Raw genomic sequence first — 23,125 nt, forward strand, 5'->3', positions numbered from 1 at the left:
TGCGAAATAAAGTGTTAGGGAGAGAGAAAGGAAGCATGGAGAGGTAAAAGTTAATAATGGGGAGGAGCATCATTTTAATCGTAGCCAGTCTACCCCACCATGAAAGAAAAAGAGGAGACCAGCTATCAATAAGGGCCGTAATGTTCCTGAGAATTTCATTGTGATTGAGTTTAATAAGGTCTTTAAGATTATTACAATATAAAATGCCGAGACATTTAATGTGAGAAGGGGTCCATTCGAAACCAGAATCAATAAACATAGAGGGCAGACAAAATGTATTTAGAGGAAGGATTTCTGATTTATCAATGTTCAGTTTATAACCAGAGACACTAGCGCATGTAGTTAATAAGGAAAGAAAGGCCAGCAGGGAAACAGCAGGGTTGGAAATAAAAAGAAGGATATCATCGGCATAATCGGTGAACTTTATGTCAACAGTTTGAAAGTGGAACCCCGTATAATCCTTAGAACGTCTGATAGTCTCAAGGAAGGGTTCAAGAGCTAGGATAAAAAGAAGGGAAGAAAGGGGACAGCCCTGCCTAGTGCCTCTGAGAAGGGGAAAATACCGAGATTGAGAGCCATTTACCCAGACCGATGTAGTAGGTGCAGAATATAAAAGTTTATTAATGTTAATAGTAGTGGGGCTGAATCCATGCCATTTCAGAGACCCAAATATGAAGTCCCAGCATACCCTATCAAACGCTTTTTCAGTATCTAAAGTGATAGCCGCGATAGGAGATTCGGATTTCGAGGCTAAGTGTATGATGTTAAGAAGAGTGCGTGAATTATCCGTGATTGAGCGTCCCTTCACAAAACCAGATTGGTATATATTAACTAAGTTAGGAATTACCTTATTAATACGGAGGGAAAGAAGTTTAGCATATATCTTACAATCGGTATTTATTAAGGAAATTGGTCTATAGTTCTTGCATAAAGAGGGGTCTTTTTGTACATGTATTTATATAGCGCAAATCACCGACACGGTATCTAAGCGCTTGCTTAGGGAACCCGTCCTGGTATTCCCCTGTGAGATATCCCGGCAGGGTATCCACAAGGTGAAAGCCAGGCATCCCGTCGCGAGGGGCCATAGTGGAGATTAAGCAAGCTATTGCCCAGAGTCGCAGAGTGTGACCCCGCTTATCTTTTTTGGGTATTAGACACAACATTGCTTGAGTGAAAGAGCCCTGTGACTCGCCAGTAAGCAAAAAGGAGTTAATAAGAGATAAGAGATGAGGGATCACAAGCGCTTTAAAGTGTAGAAAAAATCGGACAGAAAAGCCATCCGGTCCTGGAGTTTTATCTTTAGGTAACAGGGCAAGTGCCTCCATGAGTTTGGTGGCCGAGATGGGAGCATCAAGAGAAGTAAGATCAGGACAGTGTTCAGGGGATTTAGGGATGGTTTGGAAGAAAGAATCGATAAGATCAGGAGATGGGTTATTCTCAGGCGTATAGAGAGAGGAGTAATATTTTGAAAAGCAGTCAAGTATAGCGGAGTCTGAGAAGTGTAGAATTCCTGAATCATCCTTGATGACTGCAATATTAGATTTTAGTTTCTTGATCTTAAGATAATTTGCTAAATACCTACCAGTCTTATTACGACCACCATACATTTTAGAGTTAAATTTGAGAAGGATGTTGCTGGCCGAATCCAAAGAGAGTTTGTTGTATTGCATTTTGGCTTGAATAAGGAGAGGTAAAGTATCACGACAATTAGAAGTAAAATATTTATGCTCCAGAGCTTTAATGTGTTTAAAAAGCGATAAAAAATGTGAAATAGCTTTCTTTTTTTTTTCGGGACACAAAGTCAATGATAAAAACTCTGGCAGAGGCTTTGAAAGCATCCCAGACAATGTGAAATTGCAAATCAGAGGCAAGATCCTGTTGAAAAAACTCCTGGGCAAATGGGAGGAAATGGTTAGAAAATTGCTGATCAAGAAGGAGGGAGTTGTTAAAGTGTCACCTTTCGGAAGCAGGAGAAGGAAGGGGATAGTCCATATCGAGAATGTCAGGGGCATGATCAGATATCAGTATGGAACCAATCTCGACTTTAATCATAAATTGGAATGCAGATTGGGTAATAAAGATATAGTCAATCCGTGAATGTGATTTGTGAACGGGGGAAAAGAAAGAGAATTCTAGGGTATCAGGGTGTGAAGTGCGCCAGGAATCTATTAATCCCCTATTGGTAATGGCTTTGGAAAAACCTTTCTGCATTCTGTTCGGGATATATTTATTTATTTTATTTTATTTATTTAAGAAGTTTTCTATAGCGCTAGCCAGACCCCAGGGTATCGGAGCGCTTTACAGTAGATACAGCACAAATAATCATCAGATATAGAATAGAGGGGAGACATATCCACAGAGGAGCACAAAAATGAAAGAGCAACATAATGTAGTAAATGACATTTTGTCTTCAAGGATCTTCAGAGTCTTAGAGCTGGAGCGGAGCTCGATGATTGTTAATTGCTCCCCACTATCCATTTCCAAAGGAGCGGTTGAGGAACAGGTTTTTGAGTTGGCTTTTGAATTCTACAAAAGATGGAATGGTTCTGATATGAGGGGGGATGGAATTCCAGATTTTCGGAGCGCTTCCGGTGAAAGATCGATCAGCAGTTTTTTTCTTTCTGGTCTTAGCTGGGATGAGTAGTAGGTTCCTGGACTGACCTGTTTTTATGAGTTTTTTCGCCAGGTAATATGGTTTACCGGTGTGACGGGCTTTATGGGTGAGGCAGGCTGTTCTGAAGCTAATCCGCATTTCTGTTGGGAGCCATTTGAGTTCCTTGAGTGCGGGGGAGATATGATCATATTTCTTGATACCAGTGATCATTCTGGCAGCCGCATGTAGCGTTGTTTTGATGGGAGCCAGGTGTGATTTTGGAATTCCTGAGAGGACTGCGTTCCCATAGTCCAGTCTTGACAGAACCAGAGATTGGGTGGCATAGTTGAGATCATTGGGCGGAATGTAGGGTTTTAATTTGTTCAGTAGTCTGAGGCTAAGGACCGCACTTTTGGCCGAATTCTTAATGTGTCTCGTCATATTCAGTTTTGGATCGAGAGTGATTTCCTATCAAGGAAAGGGTCCATGAGTTGGTTACAGTCCCCACCCAGGATTAAGTGTTCAGCTGCATGTGAAGAAAGCAAGGTGGAAAGATCACTCCAAAAAGAAAAATCCACGCCATTTGGACCATATACATTCATTGCACAAACATAACTGATGATTGTTAACTGTAACATCTAAAAATAACCATCTACCATCAGTGTCAAAAAATGTGTTCTGTAATAAAGCATTTAAAGATTTGTGAAACAAAATAATCACACCATTCTTATTGTTTACAGCAGGTGAGCAAGAGATCTCACCAACCCAATGTGTACGTGACATAGATATGTCTTCAAGTTTGAGGTGTGACTCTTGCAACAATGCAATTTGACAATTCAGCCTAGCATGGTGTGATAACACCCATTTAATAGGATTACGTAATCCCTTAACATTCCACGTTATAATACGTTATCCTTTCATAAATAGGAGAAATAAGGAAATAGAGAGGTAAAAAAAAGTTAGGAGGGAAACCGACAATATTGAATATCGTAAAATTAAGAAAAGAACAAGTAGGAAGCAAGATCGAATAACTAGAGAGGGAATAAAAAGGAGAAATGAGGGAGAGGTGGAGAAGTCGCACAACAAAAGAAAGAGAGTGTGTGGAGGAAAAAGTCAAAAAATTATGAAAATAACAAGCAAGCAAATGATAGAGGAAAACATGGTGAAGAAAAGAGAAGGAAGAGAGACAGGGAAATCTGAAGTCGGAGAGAACATAAGAGGACCCATAGAAAGAAAAGGTAAGAGATAGGAAAGAGGAGAGAAAAGTGAGATAAAATCCCCCAAAAAGTGAAATCAAAGAAAAGATGACAAAAAGCCAAGCGGCTTTAGTCATAGAGGATAAATGACCAGAAAACATTAGAGTGGGAGAGGGGGCAGCGAAAAAACAGGCAACCACACGAGCAGGAAACTCAAACAAAAATTAGGTCACAGATACAATAATTATGATTAAAAAAAAGGAGGTAGTAAAAAGTCAGAAGACTAACTGTAACCGAGAAAGACATAGGAAGGGAACTTACCACATAATTAGGATTTGATGGCAGCGAAAAGTGTTGCACAATACAGACATCAGGGCGATACGAAGAAAAAGGGATGTACAACAAAACTGCACGGGTGGGACCTGCAAAAAAGAAGAAAAGAGCAGATAACTAGTTACAACAAAAAACAAAATATGAAGAAAAGCATTTTAACAATACAAAACATGAAACAAGAAAACAGATAAACTAAGGTTTGCTGAGTTCCATGAGTTCTTCCTTGTGGGTGTGAATGAACTTTCGAAGGTCAGCAGGATCATCAAAGCTGAAGGACCGTTCTTTATAAGTTACTTTGAAGAAGCAAGGATGAATCAGGCCATATCGCGCATTCATCGATCGAAGAGCAGGTCTCAGGTACAGGAATTCTTTCCGTCGGGCAGCAGTTAATTTGGAAACATCTTGGGTAAGAAATACTTTATGAGCAGAGCATCTGCTTGTCTTGTTTGGCGGAATGAAGAATCGACATAAGGTCTGAGTAGAGCAGGAAGTAGGCAATAATACCTCTTGGTTTAGAAGTCGAATATGAGTTCTTTGGACCAAGGCGATGAGCCCTCTGAATATTAACATCCATGTGCTTGGGGATACCAGTAATCGGAAGTACTTGAGTCTTCAAAAATAAGATAATGTCAGACCCTTCAGATCCCTCCGGAATACCATATCCCTGCCTATGGGAGAGGTGTGGCGCCGCGGCCAGGGCGACTGACGCTGGAATCTGGGGACCACGGTTCGATCCCCGGCTCCGGCGGCAGGTTAACCCAGCACCATGTGACTCTGGGCAATAGCTCGCTTAATCTTCCCGACAGCCCCCAGCGCCTAGAGACCCTTACGGGTGATTGTGCGCTTTACAAATGTGGACTTTACTTTTTACTTACTTTAAATGCGCAGATTGTTGCGCTTGTTACGATTTTACAAATCCTCCGAGGTTTTCTTGAGTTGGTCGATCTCCTTGGTAAGGCTGGCAACCTTTACAACAACATCCTGAGCATCACTGACCTTTTGCTCCACATATGTCAGTTTCATATCCATACTTGACCATTTTTCATCTAGTCTTTGAAGAGTTGTAGCAGTATCCATCATGAATGGACGGATGATGTGCAACTCCTCCATAATATCATCCAAAGTAATAGGAAGCGGAGTTTTCGATGGAGTTGGAGGGTCTTTTTTGAGGCGCTTACTAGTTGCAGGGTCTTTACGAGTGCCAGGAGCAGTGCCATGAGCCTTAGTGGTATGTGATGAATCCATTTTAAATACGTAAAGACAAAGGAGCTGAAGAAAAGGCAAAGCAGGAACCAATTGCCAGTGACGTCGAACAATATTGACAGTAAAAGAGATAGTGTGACTCAATAAACAGCTGGACCAAGCTCTGACAAAAAATGGGAGCAAGAAACGCTGTATTCAAAAGCCACAGTGAGCAGAGGAAAGCAATAATTTAAGTCCCATGGAATAAGGCACCAAACATAAAGTAAGAAAAGCCAGCCACCAAAATATCACCAGAGAAGGCAAAGAAACATGGTGCCAATGGAGTTTGAGCTGCTACTGTAGATGCATTCCTGAGGTAAATTGTCAGAGGCAAAACGCAGGAACAGTTAAAAGTTTCGAGCCCATCGCCACACGTCCAAGAAAAAAAAAGCAAGACCTCAAATCCAGATGTTTAGCGATGAAAAAAAAACAGGAGCCATGAAGCACAGAGATAGCGGCAAGAAAAAAAAACACAGCGTGAAAAAAACCAAAATGGCGGGCACAAGGCAGAGAGAGATAAAATGACTCTTAACTTATCAAAATGCCACATTTGAAAACAAAAGCTTGCCCATATGTACTGGGATGCTTCAGACGGCGGAATCAGCCGTTACTTCCCAGGAACGCCGCCGCAAAATCAGCCCTTTGAGAACGAGCGCTGCTCGCCGTCACGGAGCTCCTCAAGTAGCGGCCATCTTGGGTCGCCGCACCGCGCGTCTCCTCTCACTTTCTCTGTCCTGATCATGCAGGTTCTTTAAAGCCCCCGCTTTCTCACTTTTTCAATGTTTGACAATCTTTCTATTTTTTTCTTTCTCTTTTGTGATTTTTCTCACTGACTCTGGATCAAGTCTGTTGAGGAAAAAAAAGTGCTGGTCCCCAAAAATTAGTTCCAGCGGGCCCCACCTACCTGCAACCACTGGCTCAAATTAAGCACTCAATAAAGTAGATGTAGGTAAGACATTTGTAGGTATAACAATAGTAAATGGGGTAGCTAAATACTGCTAAAATGTCCATGTTTAAAACAGAAGCCTTAGGGAAAATGTTTTAAAGCCAAAGGTATGTATCACCCAAGTAGTTTGTGGATGGTGTGACCGTCTCAAAAAAGAATGACAGCAGAAGGTATCAAACACTATCTGAAATATTAAATAACATGTTATCCTTGATGATGCACACTAATTTTAACCATCATTCATGGTTTGAAGCATCATATTTAAAGTATGCTTCTGTGTAAAGAGGTACTTTTCAATGAAATCTCCTCTGTTACCATTATTACAGTTTTTTTAATATTTTATTGTGCTTTGTTTATTTTTGTTTAATATGGTATTCTTATGCTAATGTTCATTGAATATTTATTTTTAATGGTTGTAAAATGTGAATGTAATGTTTAACAGAAATTGAGCTAGATGAGATTCATGAAAGGTTTTGTAATAGGTATCAGACTACAGGAGGTAGCCCATGAACCCCAAGGAGACTAGGGCAAAAATCTATATCAAACAACAGTGTCTCAATCAAGGGTATCATTATATGGTCAAGTACAAGTGGCACAATTAGTTGCGACAGACCAAATCCAAAGGGGGAGAAAACCAGGGAGACATTTTCTTGTGAAGGTAAATTGTATGTCAATTGATAGGCTTGTTGGACATATTAATCTTCATATGTACAAGCACATGGAACTGTAGTGCTGCGTTATATTAAATGACATGTAACCTACAAAATACTGTGTACAAGTGCTCATGAAGCTTTCTGATGGAGCAAGTGACACGTGATGTGGTATATACAGTGATAGTGATAAGCGCAACAAAAGACAAGTGGGATTTTACAATTTTTTACATTTTGGGGATATCCAGACAATTAATGGTACATGAATACAGAAATTGAAATGTTTTGGGGATCCGTAAATGAGGGTGCCAGGAGTTCTGCTGTGGAAGTCGATGGCATTTCGGCCTGTAGAAGTGTTAGGCCATCATCAGGACCAGGTTAAGGTTAATTTAAATAGCAATGTTGAGATTCAAGGGCTGGCTCTGTCCAAGAAGTTACAAGAATACACCCTTGGTACTTGATGTGTAGCAAGTGGGTGGAAGGGATTGCAACGAATGCGAGGGGGCTGTTGATCGTCCTGCCTGAGTCAACCCGTCACGGCAAAGAACAAATCTGCAAAGCCGGCTTGAGTCAAGCTATGACGAAATGAAGATATCTGATTGCATCTTAGTAAGACATAAGACCAATTATCACTTAATCAATTGTGAATATTATTAGCTGATCTAGTTAATGAAACAGATGCATTAAAGTACTCCTGTTTGAAGAAATGTATTCATAGAAGTCATTGTTCTGTTTAAATTCACAGCACACTATGCACAGCCGTCGGATGGAGGGTATTTCCCTAAAATGTAATGGGCAGCACTATTGCAAATTAATTTTAACTTTAGTTTCTGCCTCTATTATTTTCTAGGAGATTACATTGTAGCACCAGTGTTTGGCCATGTGTGATATTGACTTACTCCAGATAGAGCTTGAATACATTTACTCCTGTTTGGGTCGTTCTTTTCTGTAGTAGCTATAGGAGTGCAATTTGTGAACAGCAATGGGAATACTCTTTTGAGGGTGATGACATATCATTCCCTAAACATATCCCTAACTACCTCCAAAAATCCCTCCTTACTAACCTCAATCCCTCTCTTCATCTACCAAAACCCCTCCTATTTAGTAGTTTAGTTTTCTTTATTTAATCATATTTGATCTTCAGATAGCAAAGCATAAAAAATATTCAAACCATGCATTAGGATCATAACTACTTAAATCATAACTTATAAAAACTAATAGAGCCAAGTTCGACCATAATAGACATTGTGCAAATTAAACAGCATTTCATCGTAGCTTTTGAGTGTTTCTCACATTAATTTGTTAGGGATTATGGGGCTCCTATTAATATTGAGTTTACCAACCCAACGCTTTGGAAGGTATATTTCCCATTACGCAAGAATCTCAGTACTGCAAGTATTAAAAGACCATCAGCATTAAACAAATAAATACTATAATAAGAATACTACAATTTGAAGAAAAAAAATATATTTATGTATATATTTCTATTTTACAACACCTCAGTATACAGTGCACACAATGATGAAAAAGCCCCTTAAAGTGGGTAAAGTGCAGACATAAAGCCAAAAAAGCATACTTCCAGGAGGTTAACCAAGATGGACCCACTTAAAGTAATTCCTAATGGTACCTGAATTAAGAGCTCTTAGTTTAGCTATAATAATTAGCGACAGGGTTTAGTTTGCAACAGTCCTTTATAACTTGAATGCCGCATTATTTTTCACAGGCTAATTTTGAAGGATTTTCTTTCCTTGACCATATCTAACCCCCCCCCCAAAAAAAGTACATAATTTCACTATTTCACATTTCATTATGCAAGCTAATAGGTCTTTAACACAAGGGATAATCAATGCGCTAATCTCTGGGAGTATAAACAGTTTTCTCTCCTGATTAAAGGCCTGATTCACAAAGTTAAATACCAAACTTTTCGGTAAGATTACGTTTGTTTTGGAATTCACAAAACTCAATTTTAATAGTTATTTACAAGTGTGGTGACTCTGCAGTTCGGGCAGAGAATTACGAACATAAAAAGATAGGTATATCATATTTTTTTTATGTGCGTTGTTCCCGGGCGCAGTTCGAGTCTTAGTGCACTTTTCAGAGATCTCTAGCTACTCTAGCCACTAGCCACTTCTTTCACTTGGTGGTTTCCACTTTGTGGATGCCACTAAAGGATTTCTCTACCAGGATTTCACTACCATATTTTGACGTAGGATGCCTATTTTGTGAGTGTATGGTTCCTTTAACACTTCTATGCTGTTATAGCCCAGAGAGAGATCCAACCTTCTTAGCACCTCAGCTGCCGACAGCCTTCTTTGTTCCAGTCCATCAATGTGACTTTTAAAATTCAAATTGCTTGTGAAGACCATTCCAAAATACATCTATTCCATCATGAACTAAAATTTATCCTAACCAACATTTCTGCTTGTAATACAGAGTGCCGGCCAAATTATATCAATTATGCCAATAGAAACATTTAGTAAAGCAAGTGGAGTTGCAATATCATTGTAGGCAATAAACAGTGTGTAGCAAAAAGACCTCTTTCCTTCTTTCAGAAGACCCAAGAGAGAGCCAAATCCGGCGGAAGGGCCCCCAGCAGCAGGCAAAATGCTGGGGCCATGCAGTTGATGGAGTGCAACAACATGCCCTAGTCACAGAAGGCATACCTGCTAGTAAGTAATGTATATTTCTTACTTTAGCTATTTCCACCCAGTTTGTATTATGACATTCTGCATTTTTCTTTTGCCATCTTCCCTTGGTCTCCTTTCAGTTTACTGTCCAATATACCCACATATTGTCTTGTGTTTTTTATATTGCCTGTTTCTGCAGATTACCTCCTCCTTTTTGTAGCTTTTTTCCCCACCCAACTGTTACAGTGACAGAAACCTTTACCCCAGCTCTCTTGTACATAGGTATGTTCTGTCTCTGTTGTTGCAAAAGGGAGATGGTTTGTGGCCATACCTTTCGGAGTGTCCAGATTCTAAAACTGTATGACGCAAGGGGGCAGATCAAGTTACTATTTAATTTTTGAGTATTAAACTGAAGGGAAGTAAATGATTGCTTAGTCAGGCAATAGATTTGTTTGCCACTAAAATGTGTTTATAAAGAGTACCTACTAATAAGTACTAATAAGTACTATTCAGTCTCCTCTTAGATCTCCTCATTTAAGGACAGTCCACCACCCCTGACCCCTACTTGTCCTATAGGACTTGAGCGATCTCCATCTCTGCCATTACTGCTGGTGTTGCTGGTAAGTCATGTTGAATATTTTCTTCTTTTAAGCCAGTATGCATTACGGTCTACTGTATTTACTCTAAATTCCCTCATTGATTCTACTTTAGTGTCCACCTTAACCACATAAACCTGTCTCCTTGTGTATTTTATTCTCTACTATTCCCCCAGTTTTCACAACTGACTTCCTCCTGTCTGTAACATTCTTTCCCTGTATTTTTCAGTAACATCTCTCTCACCCCTCTTTTACATCCCTTGTGTTAACGGATGATTGTTGGTAATGCATAGAGGAATACAGCCCTCACTATTCACACTGTGTAGGTTGACAGAAAACCTTTTTGAACAAACTGTCCATAGTACAGATACAGAGATGGTTATCATGAATTGCAACAGGATGTCATGTAATACAGGGTTCTGTGATGTCATGACAGTGCAGCATGACGTGATTCCACCATAAGTCCTTTCCATTCGCTTCCCCTTTTCATTGTTTGTTTTTGTGACATGTCCCTACAGTATGAAAAAATATGATATTGCTTTGAATGATTGACCACTTACTTGGTCCATTAAACCTCTCAAAGTGATATGTTAAGTAGTAGATATGAATGGGTAACCCACCACTACGTAGGCACTGCTTTTGTAACATGTGCAAAATGATGTCATGGTTACTTACAGCAGGTATATAACTGTGTTTTGTGTTTTTGTCTGGGACTAAATGTACTCCAGGCTTCTGTGGAGGAGGGCAAATATCACTATCCAGCAGAGGGGAGAGGACTGGCTGCTGGGATAAGTTATAAGTTGCCTTCCTTTCTCAATGGCAACTACTGAATTTGTTAGGAATTCCTCACTTGCTCTTAAGCCGACTTTGCAATCCTATTGTGAAGTATCCAGGCTCCTAAGTTTCAGTCTCATCCTCCCTAGCATTCAGTTACTAGAAGAAAAGGTGCGATAACTCAGTGTCCACTGGCCTATAAATTACCCCATTCTTCCTGTCCCACCCAGCTTATAAAATGAAATCTCATCTCGGCGTCTTCCACATTTCTTCCACAGTTTTTGCCTAAGTGACTACTTTCATAGATTAATTGCTATGCCGTCTTCTACCTCACATTTCCCACGTGCCTAAGTCCACTAGTATATGATACTCGACCATTCCAGTGCCAAACATAAACCTAGCCCAAGGCCTGCTGTTTAACTTACCTAACCTAACCTTGAACTGTCACTTACTTGCCCTATAGCCAAGGGAAAAAGTATTTGTAGAGCATTATTTTGGCAAGATGGTGTAGGGTGGAATGGAACTCAGTCTGGAGTAGTACTCTGGGTGGGACTCAGGAAGGAGTAGGAAGAATAAGAACAGGGACATTGGAATTTATAATTACACCTCAGTAGCTGTCTCAAATGAAACATGCTGCCTCCTCCAGGATATCTCCATTAAAGTGTCAAGTAAATTGTGCAGCATTAATTCAATGTGTAATTTTCATCAATGGCAATATATATTTATATTTAGCAGCTCCTTCATTAATTAACACATCAAGCCTGTGTCACAGGCGTCACCTCATCAAATTCTTTTCATCATTTTATTAGAAATATCTAGTTTTGGATATGGTGTTTATCATTTATTATTTCACGCATTGCTGATGCATTGTGAGAATAATGTACTGTAACATTTTGCCCTCTGACAAAGAATCACATAAAAAAAATCTAATAGCCCTAGGCAGCCGCGGCCCGTTGAGGGAGTTACGGTGGTGCAGGGAGGCGGGGAGGGGCAGGGTTGAGGGTGCTAAAAACCGGCATAAGGGTAATTGCAGGTAAGTAAACAATTTAATTAATAAAACGAATTTCGTAGCACGCACTGCATCACATTTTGTGATGTAAGGCGCACTACCAAATTCGTTTTATTAATTACATAAAACTCTTAAGACAGGAGTTGACCTCAATGAACAATTAGTTTTACCTACTTGCAGTCGTTATAGATAGGACCTATTTTCAATAGGAAATCCGTGACATTCTATTTCCAATAACTTTGGCGTCGATTGACAAATGTTTGCAAAATTTTCAAAACTTGCGGCCCGCTCCGGTCTGCTCCTATCCTGAAAGTTTGGGGGTGATTCGTCAAGCGGGGGCCGAGAAAAAAGGCAGACCCCAAAACACGTTTTCCCCTAGGAAATTTTAGACACGGCTACAGCCCGAACTGCTGAATGGAATTACACCAAATTTTCAAAAAGGTAGCCCTTGGTTCAGAAAGCGCCCTTGCTTTTTTTAAATGGTGTAAATACGTTTAGTAGTTCCTGAGAAATAAAAAAAAAGTGGGGAAAAAATCATTTTCCCATCGGAAACTTTAGACACTGTTATAGCAAAAACAGCTGAACGGAATTACACCAAATTTGGCAAAAAGGTACTGCTTGGTTCAGAAAGCAACCTTATTAATGGCGTAAATCCGTTCAGTAGTTTTTACGAAATTAAGGAATAAAGATAGTGATATATTTGGCCGTGGTGGATCCACACACCCTGTGCTCACCCTGACGATCACTAGCTGTATGCTAATTGGCTGTCAACACTCCAAACCAGGAAGTTTTGGGCACAAGAAATCAGGCAAACAAGTGCGCAAAATGCAAAAAGGGGGCAGGGTAGAAACACCCTGACCCCATTTGAGATGTCATCAGTAATGTCATCAGTAATGTCACTGACCATGTCAAGAGTGATGTAATATGTGACATCATCATCAGTGCATTGTGGGCGTGCAAGTTATAGTTAGCTGAACTAACTATAACGGGGGAATTTCAATGGTTTTGTATGAGTGAAATGTCCAGCTAACTATAACGCCCCTAAAACCTATGTTTTTTTCAGTGAATTTCAAAGGTTTTTAAATGCTAATTCCTAACTATATTGTGCCTGAAAACTTTGTTTTTTTCAGTGAATATATATATATATATATATATATATATATATATATATATATATATATATATTCACTGAAAAAACCATAGGTTTTACACACGTTATAGTTAGGAAGTAGCATTTAAAAAACCTATGAAATTCACCGAAAAAACCATAGGTTTTACACCAGTTATAGTTAGCTGGAAGTTTTACTCACATAAAACCATTGAAATTCCCACGTTATAGTTAGTTGGACTCACTATAACTTGCGCGTGCAATGCACTGCTGATTACGTCACATATTACATCACTCATGACATGGTCAGTGACATCACTCATGACATCACTGATGACACCATCCAGTAAATGTGTGTCTTTCTGAAAAATAAATATTAGTGAGTAATGTTTAAATATTTAAATATATGTATTTGTATTTCACTTTGTGTATAAGTGGCTGCATAGGTTGGTGAGTAGCTACATGTGTAGGTATATGGGTTATTAGATTTTTTTAATATCAATATGAGTGTCTATATGTTTGGTGGGGGTGTTACTTAGCACATAGATGCATGAATGACTGACTCTCTGTTTGTATGTGTTTTGAAGACAGCACATGTGCAGGACTGTATGGGTGGATGAGTGTGTATATGTGTGTGTTAGTGAGTGAGTGAATGACTGCCTCACTAGTGTCTTTATCAGTAACTACATATGTTTTAATCTAGTATATGTGAATATTGATGTATATAAGTGACTATATGTGAGAGTGAGGGATTCTAAGAGTTCCTGTTTAAATTAGTATGTGTTTCTATAAGTGATTGTTTAAGAGAGTAAGTATGTGTAAGTTTCCTTAGAAGTAAAGTGGCAGTGTGTATAGCTGAATATGCTAATGAATGGATGTTCAATAGTTTATTTGCATGTGTGAGTAACTTTTGGATGCCTGTCGGTGTGTAACAGGATGTATAGGTGTATCACTACATATGATGAGTGATTATATGTATGAGTGGCTTTATAGAACTGTAGGACAATGAGTGGATGTGTATATAGATGGTGGAATTATTGAATTGGTTGTTGTAAGTGGTATGGGTATCTACATTTTTTGTTTTAAATTTTAGTTTCTATTTTTGAATATGTGTTTCAAGGGTTACATTACAGTGAAAGGAGGTCTGTCACTCTGTCACAAGGATGGTGTCATCAGTGATGTCATGAGTGATGTCACTGACCATGTCATGAGTGATGTAATATGTGACGTCATCAGCAGTGCATTGCACGCGCAAGTTATAGTGAGTCCAACTAACTATAACGTGGGAATTTCAATGGTTTTATGCGAGTAAAACTTCCAGCTAACTATAACTGGTGTAAAACCTATGGTTTTTTCGGTGAATTTCATAGGTTTTTTAAATGCTACTTCCTAACTATAACGTGTGTAAAACCTATGATTTTTTCAGAGAATTTCATTGGTTTTTAAAATGCTAATTCAGAAATATCTCGTGTATGCAACCTATACTTTTGTCAATAAAGTTCTGGCAATATTTTTTTCGGAAACAAGCCGTTTTCTTCACTGCTCAAGTTGCATAGAGACTCCTTGTAAAGCGATACAGAATTAGAAAGTCTGTACCTTGCCTTTTTTTTAACGCATTAAAATTTGTCTGTAAATAAAAATAGCCTTTCTAAACTTTCGTGCGCGACCCGGTGTGCGCACTCTCGGCAACAGTTCTCAATAAAATGGATATCACATTTCCAGGCTTACGTGCGCGACCGATTGCGCGCACCCGCCTATATATTTCGTGAAAACTTTGCTATATGAACTTATTGAATTTCTTCATAGACCCATCAAAGAACTTATAGTACGTCAAAGAGACTAAACCTAGGCTTCTTTTTTGTTATTATGAAAATTTTCATTAAATGGAGCCGAATGTCTTTTTAAACTTTCGTGCGTGACCGAATGTACACACCTTCGTATTTTTTAAAAAAATATAAAAGGTTTTATAGTTTAACAATTCTTTGCTTGAATGGAGCTCAGAAGATATATAAAATCCGGATGTGTTTGGATTTACTCCTTTTCACGTTTTGAAACTTCACTGAATTAGACCGCTACTTCCAAATGACGTACGTGACCAGATACTGTCACCGCGTACATGTCCTGAGACGCGCATGTGAAGTCATGTGACTTGAAAACAACACTTCCAATTGGTTCTTAGTAGTTTCTACTCTGCAATTTACACGGAGCACTCCACCCACTTCCCTCACTATCTTTTGTACTCTCAAAAGAGAACAACGTTCAACATCCTTCGGAAGACTTTGCTGAAATGGCTGCCGGCCCGCATTCTTCTTCCGAATCTGAAGGAAATGAGCGACTACCTTTAAAAAAAAAAAAGGAATCTTTTATTTGGCAATTTTTCACTTATCCTGAAGAACAAAAGAAAGTGAATGCGCCAAAAGTTACCTGCACGATATGCAAATCGGTTCTCTCAAGAGGAAATCCAACAAAAAAATATTCCTTTTCCATACATACCATGGCGCGGCATGTCAAACAAGTGCACCCTGTGGAATTTGCACAGGCATCGACAAGAGCCCTGGCCACGCTATTACCATCAGAGGTGGCCAGCACATCTTTTGGTGGACGACCTGTATCTCCATCGAGTGCTGTGATGGACTTGAGACCATATCTTGCAAAGGTGCACATGAAATGCAACGAGTGTGGAGAAATTCTTCTGTACGGAGAGCAGAGCCTCATTCTTATTAAACTAAAAATTGAGAGTCATAAATGCCTGAGAAAAGATACATTTCTTCATTTCATTTTGATCCTGTGTCACACTTGAAAATGTTGTTGCAAGTTTGAAAAATCAAAAACAACATAACAGTTGTTTAAAAAAAAAAAAAAAAAAAAAAAGTTCTTTTCAGAACTAACTCATTGTACCAAAAAGAGCATATTATAAAGGGGGTTTATCTCCGCTTTTTTTGCTTTCGTTCGTGCGTCTATATATTTTGTGAAAACATTGCAATTACAACTTATTAAATTTCTTCATAGAACCATTAAAGAACTTATACTACGTCAAAGAGACTAAACCTAGGCTTCTTTTTTATTATGAAAATTTTCATTAAATGGAGCCGAATGTCTTTTTAAACTTTCGTGCGTGACCGAATGTACACACCTTGGTATTTTTAAAAAAAATATAAAAGGTTTTATACCTTAACAATTGTATGCTTGAATCGAGCTCAGAAGATATATTAAATCCGGATGTGTTTGAATTTACTCCTTTTCACGTTTTGAAACTTCCCTGAATTAGACCGCTACTTCCAAATGACGTACGTGACCAGATACTGTCACCGCGTACACGACCTGAGACGTGCATGTGAAGTCATGTGACTTGAAAACAACACTTCCAATTGGTTCTTAGTAGTTTCTATTCTGCAATTTACATGGAGCACTCCACCCACTTCCCTCACTATCTTTTCTACTCTCAAAAAGAACAACGTTCAACATCGTTCGGAAGACTTTCTTTTCACGCGATAATGTGAAATACTGAGATTGTTACAAGATTTTCTATCAGATATGTGTTCCCATTGATGTTGAAGCACTAACACCGTGGAAAATTCCACCGATAGCAGTGATATTTTTAATGCCGAGCACCGGCAATTTTTATCGCTTAGAAGCCTTCCTATTATGAAGGTTTATCTCCTAAGTCTCTGATTCTCAAACTGTGCAACGCGGCTCCCCTGTGTGCCGTAATGAGGTGCTAGGGGCGCCACGCACACTAGTGTGACTAACCATCTATAAATTCCACGGACATCTCTACCCTGTTATCTGCAATTGTGAGCATCAAAAGGAGCTGCGCTACGCCCCTGTGAGAGGCCTCACTCCCACTGCTGCAACGGCTTGGCAGTCCTCCAGATGCACAGGAACAGCCCCTCCGATCCATTGAAGTTCTGTGTCGGTATCAATACCACTTACAAAATGAAAATAAGCACTGAAGAATATTCATGTATGTAGTACTCCTCCTGCTACAGCATACAGAATGCATTCTATTACCTATAAAAAAGTGAAACACCCACGCTACAATCATATAGAACACTTCCTCTAAAGAAGCCTGTGAATAACTTTAAAACATCAGGTTAACCTTTTTTTACTCTCTCATCATTGTTAAAGATAAGTATTTACAATACTATATTAAACAATGCCATGGTTGTTGCTTTTTAATTTGAAAAATCTTTCACAAACCCAATACTCATGGCTTCTTTTTCGTGACAAAAATCTTGCAATATTACATACCTACATAGAATAACAGAAAAAAACATAACACTACAAAGGACGAACACTCTACTAAACGCGGATTTGTAACCTATGGGGCAGATTTATGTTAACTAATTCATACCCAGATATACACCAGTTAATGTGCACCACAGTATGCTAGTGCTCCGTTACCCATGGTGTGCCACATTTGAAATGTGGCGCACCATGGTACAAAAACACCATACATGCGTAACACATCTGTGCTGAAAAAGTAATACATTGCTAGAGTTGCATCGCAAGTGTGATGCAGCTCCAGCAAGGCTCACCAATGCACTATATTCACAATGCTGCGTCAATACCTACGCCTGCTTCAAGCACATGCACAGTTTTGAAACAGCATGGGCCTGAAAGTCACTGAGTGAAATATCATGCATTACAGTCAGCCACTTTCAAGACGCATTCCTTCAGAGGAACACTTAACGTTTATTAGAGGTAGATCGTCCGACTCCACCGGAGGACACCCTTAATAAAAAGGACATATATACAAAATGCGGATTAGCCGCTGTATCGTGCTAGCAAACTTTAACTTAAAAATCGTTAGAAAAAACAAAAGGAATCGAGCAAAATCAGTAGGCCACTGATGGGATCTCTTTTTGACCTCGCTAAAATAGAAACATTAGGATCAACCCCTCATGAGAAATATGAAACTAGTGAGAGGAACCGAGCTCGACGCCATGATGGCTGCAAGACAGCTCGGCTCCGCCGCCCACCCCGCCCAAAATAACGACAAACCCTATGCAAATATTATAAATATATACAACACACCAGCAAAGTAACAGGGTAAAACGTTTTATTAAATAACTATTTACATGGCAGCCTGCTCCAACATCGATCCAAATGCATGACGCTGTTCCTGTCGAAGTAGCATAGCTGGCGGCCTAGGGGTGGAGGACCGTTGTGCAAATACCCCGGGGACGACACCATGCGCCAAGGCTCATCCCCAGTATATCCAGAGGTGATATCCAACAAGTTATGTGGGGGGATGCCTTGCTGATGCCGCCACCCCCACCACCTTCTTGTTGCCTGATCCGGCCAGCTCAATCGATCGAGCATGAGACTCATGCACTCTGATCTCCTTGGCCTCAGTCAAGCATCAATAGTAAGATTTTCATAGGTGAGTGTAGGTTCATAGTTTTCCATCCACAGACTAAAAGCCTGGAGTGGGAGTGAAAAAACCATAACTAGGTAAGAAGGAAGGCAGAGGCTGTAGGAAGGACTCTGGATATGCTTGGTCCCTGACATGCTTCGATGTCACTGCCTGGCACAAATGGCATAAGTCCTGGATGTTGGGTGCCATAGTTGAGGATTTGACCTAAAGACACGTCCTGCGGTGCCCTGGTCCAACCATCACATATACCTGCGCCAGGAGACGGCGCGGGGTGCACTGGAAGGGAGAGGCGACGCGAACGAGCCTCCCCCACCTCCCCAGGTAGAGGTCTCTCAGCTGCACCCCAGCGCTTCACTCTACATAGGCGGCCGGCTCCCGGGGTCCGTGGAACTTTTAGCCTTTTGGTGACTCTTCCATTCTGGACCTTGTCCCACAATCCGTTTGACCTGAAGACACGTCCTGCGGTGCCCTGGTCCGACCATCACATTTACCTGCGCCACGAGACGGCGTGGGGTGCACTGGAAGGGAGAGGCGGCGTGAACGAGCCTCCCCCACCTCCCCAGGTGGAGGTTTCTCAGCAACACCCCAGCGCTTCACTCGACAAGCTGAGTTGCGCCCGCTCCTGCGGCACAGTGCCTCGCTCGGCCAGCTGAATTACGCCTGCTCTTGCTATTACAGCGTCTCACCCGCCATCCGCCTGAATTGAACCCACTCTTGCGATGCAGCGACAGGCGGCTGCCACGGAGCTCAGGAAATGGCGGTCGGCTCCACAGACTTGGGCCTGGCCTGCAAGGATGGCTCTGGGCAACCCTGGAACTCGGACGCTTGACTGCTAGGGCATGGGCCCCGTTCCCAAAAGCGTCCCCTCAGCCTTGAAGATTCTACAAGAGTCACCGGGGCCCCCGACTCCCGCAGAGTTCCGGTGGGGAGCGACTGCCATGATTGCTCGCGGAATGGCCACGACGTAGCCACGAGGTGCTCTCATGCGGACGTCAGCTTCAGTCTGAAACATCCATAAAAACACTGTAGTATCGCGTTGTCGCGTAATGCGTCATATGACGCGCCGCGTTAGCGCACCCGGAAGTGCTCCGGTGCACGAGGCGCGAAGCGCAGCTTCCCGGAAGCAATCCGAGGCGCGGCGCGGAGCGCGTAACGTAAGCATAACAGGTCATGTGACTTGTTAATAAAACTTTTCATTGGTTCATTTCACTTTTGGGTTCCTAATGATGTAAGGCTAGGTCATGTGACCTAAAAATAACACTTTTCATTGGTTTAGAACTATTTTTTGTCCCAAATGATGAAAACCCCTCCTTGTTTCCTCCTGGCTCCTGCCCCGTTACGTTACGTTAAAATTATTTATACCGCGCACTTTCACCAATGGTTTCATGGCGCTCTTGACAAGTACAGTGATCAAGAAAGGGGGGGGTTATTCAAAGGAAAACTGGAAGAGCCGGGTTTTTAGTAAATTGCGGAAGCAGTCATAATTGGGACATAGACGAACTGTAGAGGGCAAGGAGTTCCAAGTGACAGGGGCCAACACAGAAAAACTCAGTCCGCCGTGTTTTTTCCGTTTAAATTTAGGAACCACCAGAAGGTTCAGGGAAGCAGAGAGAAAAGCTCTGAGGGGGATGTGCCGTTTCAAGGCGGACGAGATAAATACTGGGGCTGCCTCGGAGAGGGCCTTAAAGACTGAACATGCTAGTTTGAAGGTGCAGCGCATAGAGACCGGGAGCCAGTGAAGACTGCGAAGAAGGGGGGTAACATGCTGGTGTTTAGGCTGGCGGAAAATCAAGCGGGCCGCCTGATTCTGAACCAGCTGCAGCCGATGAAGGTGGTAAGCGGGAATACCCGCGTACAGCGTGTTGGCGTAGTCGAGCCTGGAGGTGATGAGGGCAATGATGACTTGGATTAAGGCCTCCCTGGTGAGAAACCAGCTGATTTTACGTATCCGCCTGAGATGGAAGAAACAGGATGAGGTGACCGAGTTTATTTGAGGTCTCATCGAAAGATCATCTGAAATAATCACCCCCAGACTCTTCACTGTTCTTACTGGAGTAGGTGCCGCCCCCAGGGAGGTTGGCCAGAATGAGGAATCCCAAGGGTTTGAGGGACCCCCCACCAGTACAAGTTCAGTTTTAGTGGGGTTCAACTTTAGTTGGCTGTGATACATCCACTCAGCAATAGACAGCATTGTAGACTGAAAATTAAGACGGGTGGAAGGGGAAGAGTCAATGGGAAAAATTAACTGAAGGTGGTCCGCATAATTAAAAATTGTGATAGGGGAGTTGCGGAGAGACGTTAGTAGGGGTTGCAGATATAAATTAAACAAGAGATGGGACAGTGCAGAGCCTTGGGGGACACCACAAGAGAGGGATGTGAATGGTGCAGAAAAGGTAGACAGATGAACTGCTTGTGAACGCTGGTCAAGGAAAGATCTGAGCCAGTCAAGGGCCACCCCCTGAATGCCAGCATTATGGACACGGTCGATCAGAATGGCATGATCGACCGTGTCGAATGCAGCCGAAAGATCTAAAAGGACAAGGGCCTGATGGATGTTTTGATCGGCACCTTGCCTGAGGGCGTCCATGACTGCTACTATGACCGCCTCAGTGGAATGGAGGGGTCTGAATCCAGCTTGTTGGGAATCGAGGAACGAAGATTTCTCTATAAAAGAGCTCAGGCAGCGGGTGACATAAGTCTCCAAAATCTTGCCTAGATAAGGAAGGAGGGAGATGGGGCGATAATTACTTAAAATTGTGGGGTCCACATTGGGCTTCTTCAAAATGGGTAGAACAGCTGCTTGTTTGAAGGAGCGAGGGACCTCCCCAGTAGCAAGGGACTTATTGAGTAGTGCCAGTGGGGGGCCTGGACAAGCAAGGAAGGCTTCTCTCAGGATCAAAGGGGGGCAGCAGTCATTAGGGGAGCCTGAGCTGACTTTGAGAAGGAGGGAGGAGAATTCCTGAAGAGAAATAGGAGGAAACTCCGCCAATGTGGTGGGGTTCCTGGGGGGAAGGGGAGGAGGCAGAGGAGATGCAGGGGTCGGGATATTGTTTTTTATGGTTATAATTTTATTGATGAAATATGAATTTAACGAGCCACACAGAGTTTGGGTAGGTTGAGGTTGGAGGGTGACCCTATCAGGCAAGGAAAGCTCATTGACAATCGCAAAAATGTCCTTGGTTTTGCTATGAGAGTCCATTATTTTTTGGGAGAAGTATTCTGTTTTTGCTTTCTGAATCAATTTTTTATAGGTTTTTAAAGAGTTGATATATAGAAGTTTGAGTTGTGGGTCATAGTTACGACGCCAGCGGCGTTCAGCTTGTCGCAAAGCGAGTTTCTCAGTTTTGAGTTGGTCCGTGAACCACCGTTGAGTGTCGTGGGGGCGCTTAGCTTTAATATTTTTATAAGGGGCCACTTTATTGCTGGCAAGGTGAAGCCATTCGTCCAAAAGATCAGCTTGATCATTTAGCGAATTTGATGGCAAGGGTGCCGTGGAAGCCAAGGAGGCGTGGAAATCGAGCAGATTTGCTCTTTTCCAATTGCGAGCGCGTAGGTTCTTAGCGAGGGGAGGAGGGCATGAGATGTGAAGATGTAATTGAAATGAAATAAAACTGTGATCGGACCAAGAGCAGGGGAGAACAGCAGGAGGGGAAATGTCTAGGTTGGACGTCCAAACTTGATCGAGGATATGGCCTTTAAAGTGTGTGGGGGAATGAACGTGCTGGGAAAAATTCATGCTAGTTAATAAGTCAGTAAATTCTGAGGAGGATTGACTTTCCCGAGCAGCCGACGCCCAATAATTAAAGTCGCCTATGACCATGATATGAGCATGGTTGATCGCTAGTTGGGAAATAGAGTCGCTGAAGAGCTGGGGGAAGAGAGGCATATGTTCAGGGGGCCTATAAACAAGAACACAGATAAAAGACGATTTATCAGCAGAGAATTTAAGAACTAAGCATTCAGTTTTAGGAATGGGAGTAACAGTAATCTCAGAGAATTTATATTGGGAACTGATGATAGCCGCTACCCCACCGCCCGTTTTCCCACTGGGGCGGTTGGCTTGCATGATATAGTATCCCGAGGGGATTGCAGCGAGGACATCAGGGCCTGAGTCTTCAGTGATCCAGGTTTCGGTTAAAAGAAGGATGTCGATGCTGCTCTGATGGAGCAGTTGAAATATCTCAAGCTGGTGGCGGATAAGGGAGCGGGTATTGAGGTAATAAATAAGTAGTGAATCAGAGATCAACGAGTGTGCCGAAAGGGGGGCCTGAGGGGGGACGAGAATAGAATCAGGAGCAGGGCCATCGGAGGAGACGTAAATGCCACAGTCCTGGGCCGCCCTTATAGTACGGGCGGAAATAGGCCCTGAGTTATTAAGTTTTAGCAGGTCGGAAGGTGAATAAGAGTAACTTAAAGCATTACGACAGGGCCCTGGGCCTGGTCGGCAGCAGACGGGCGCAGACGGGCTTGACTTGTGCGCGACTTCGGCGCGAAGTCGGCGCTCCCGCTGCGCTCGTCCGCTGCGCTTCCTCCATACCGCCATTAAATACTAAGAGGGGAGGGAGCACTAGACCGCTAACCTGCGAGTATTCAGTGCAGGGCGGAAGTGGTGTCACCCAACAGGAAGGGACGCTCCTCGATCTGACCCTCCGCAACAAACGGCACAAGCCG

Source organism: Lissotriton helveticus, chromosome 2_1 (genome assembly GCF_964261635.1).
Source record: "Lissotriton helveticus chromosome 2_1, aLisHel1.1, whole genome shotgun sequence".
NCBI lineage: Eukaryota > Metazoa > Chordata > Amphibia > Caudata > Salamandridae > Lissotriton > Lissotriton helveticus.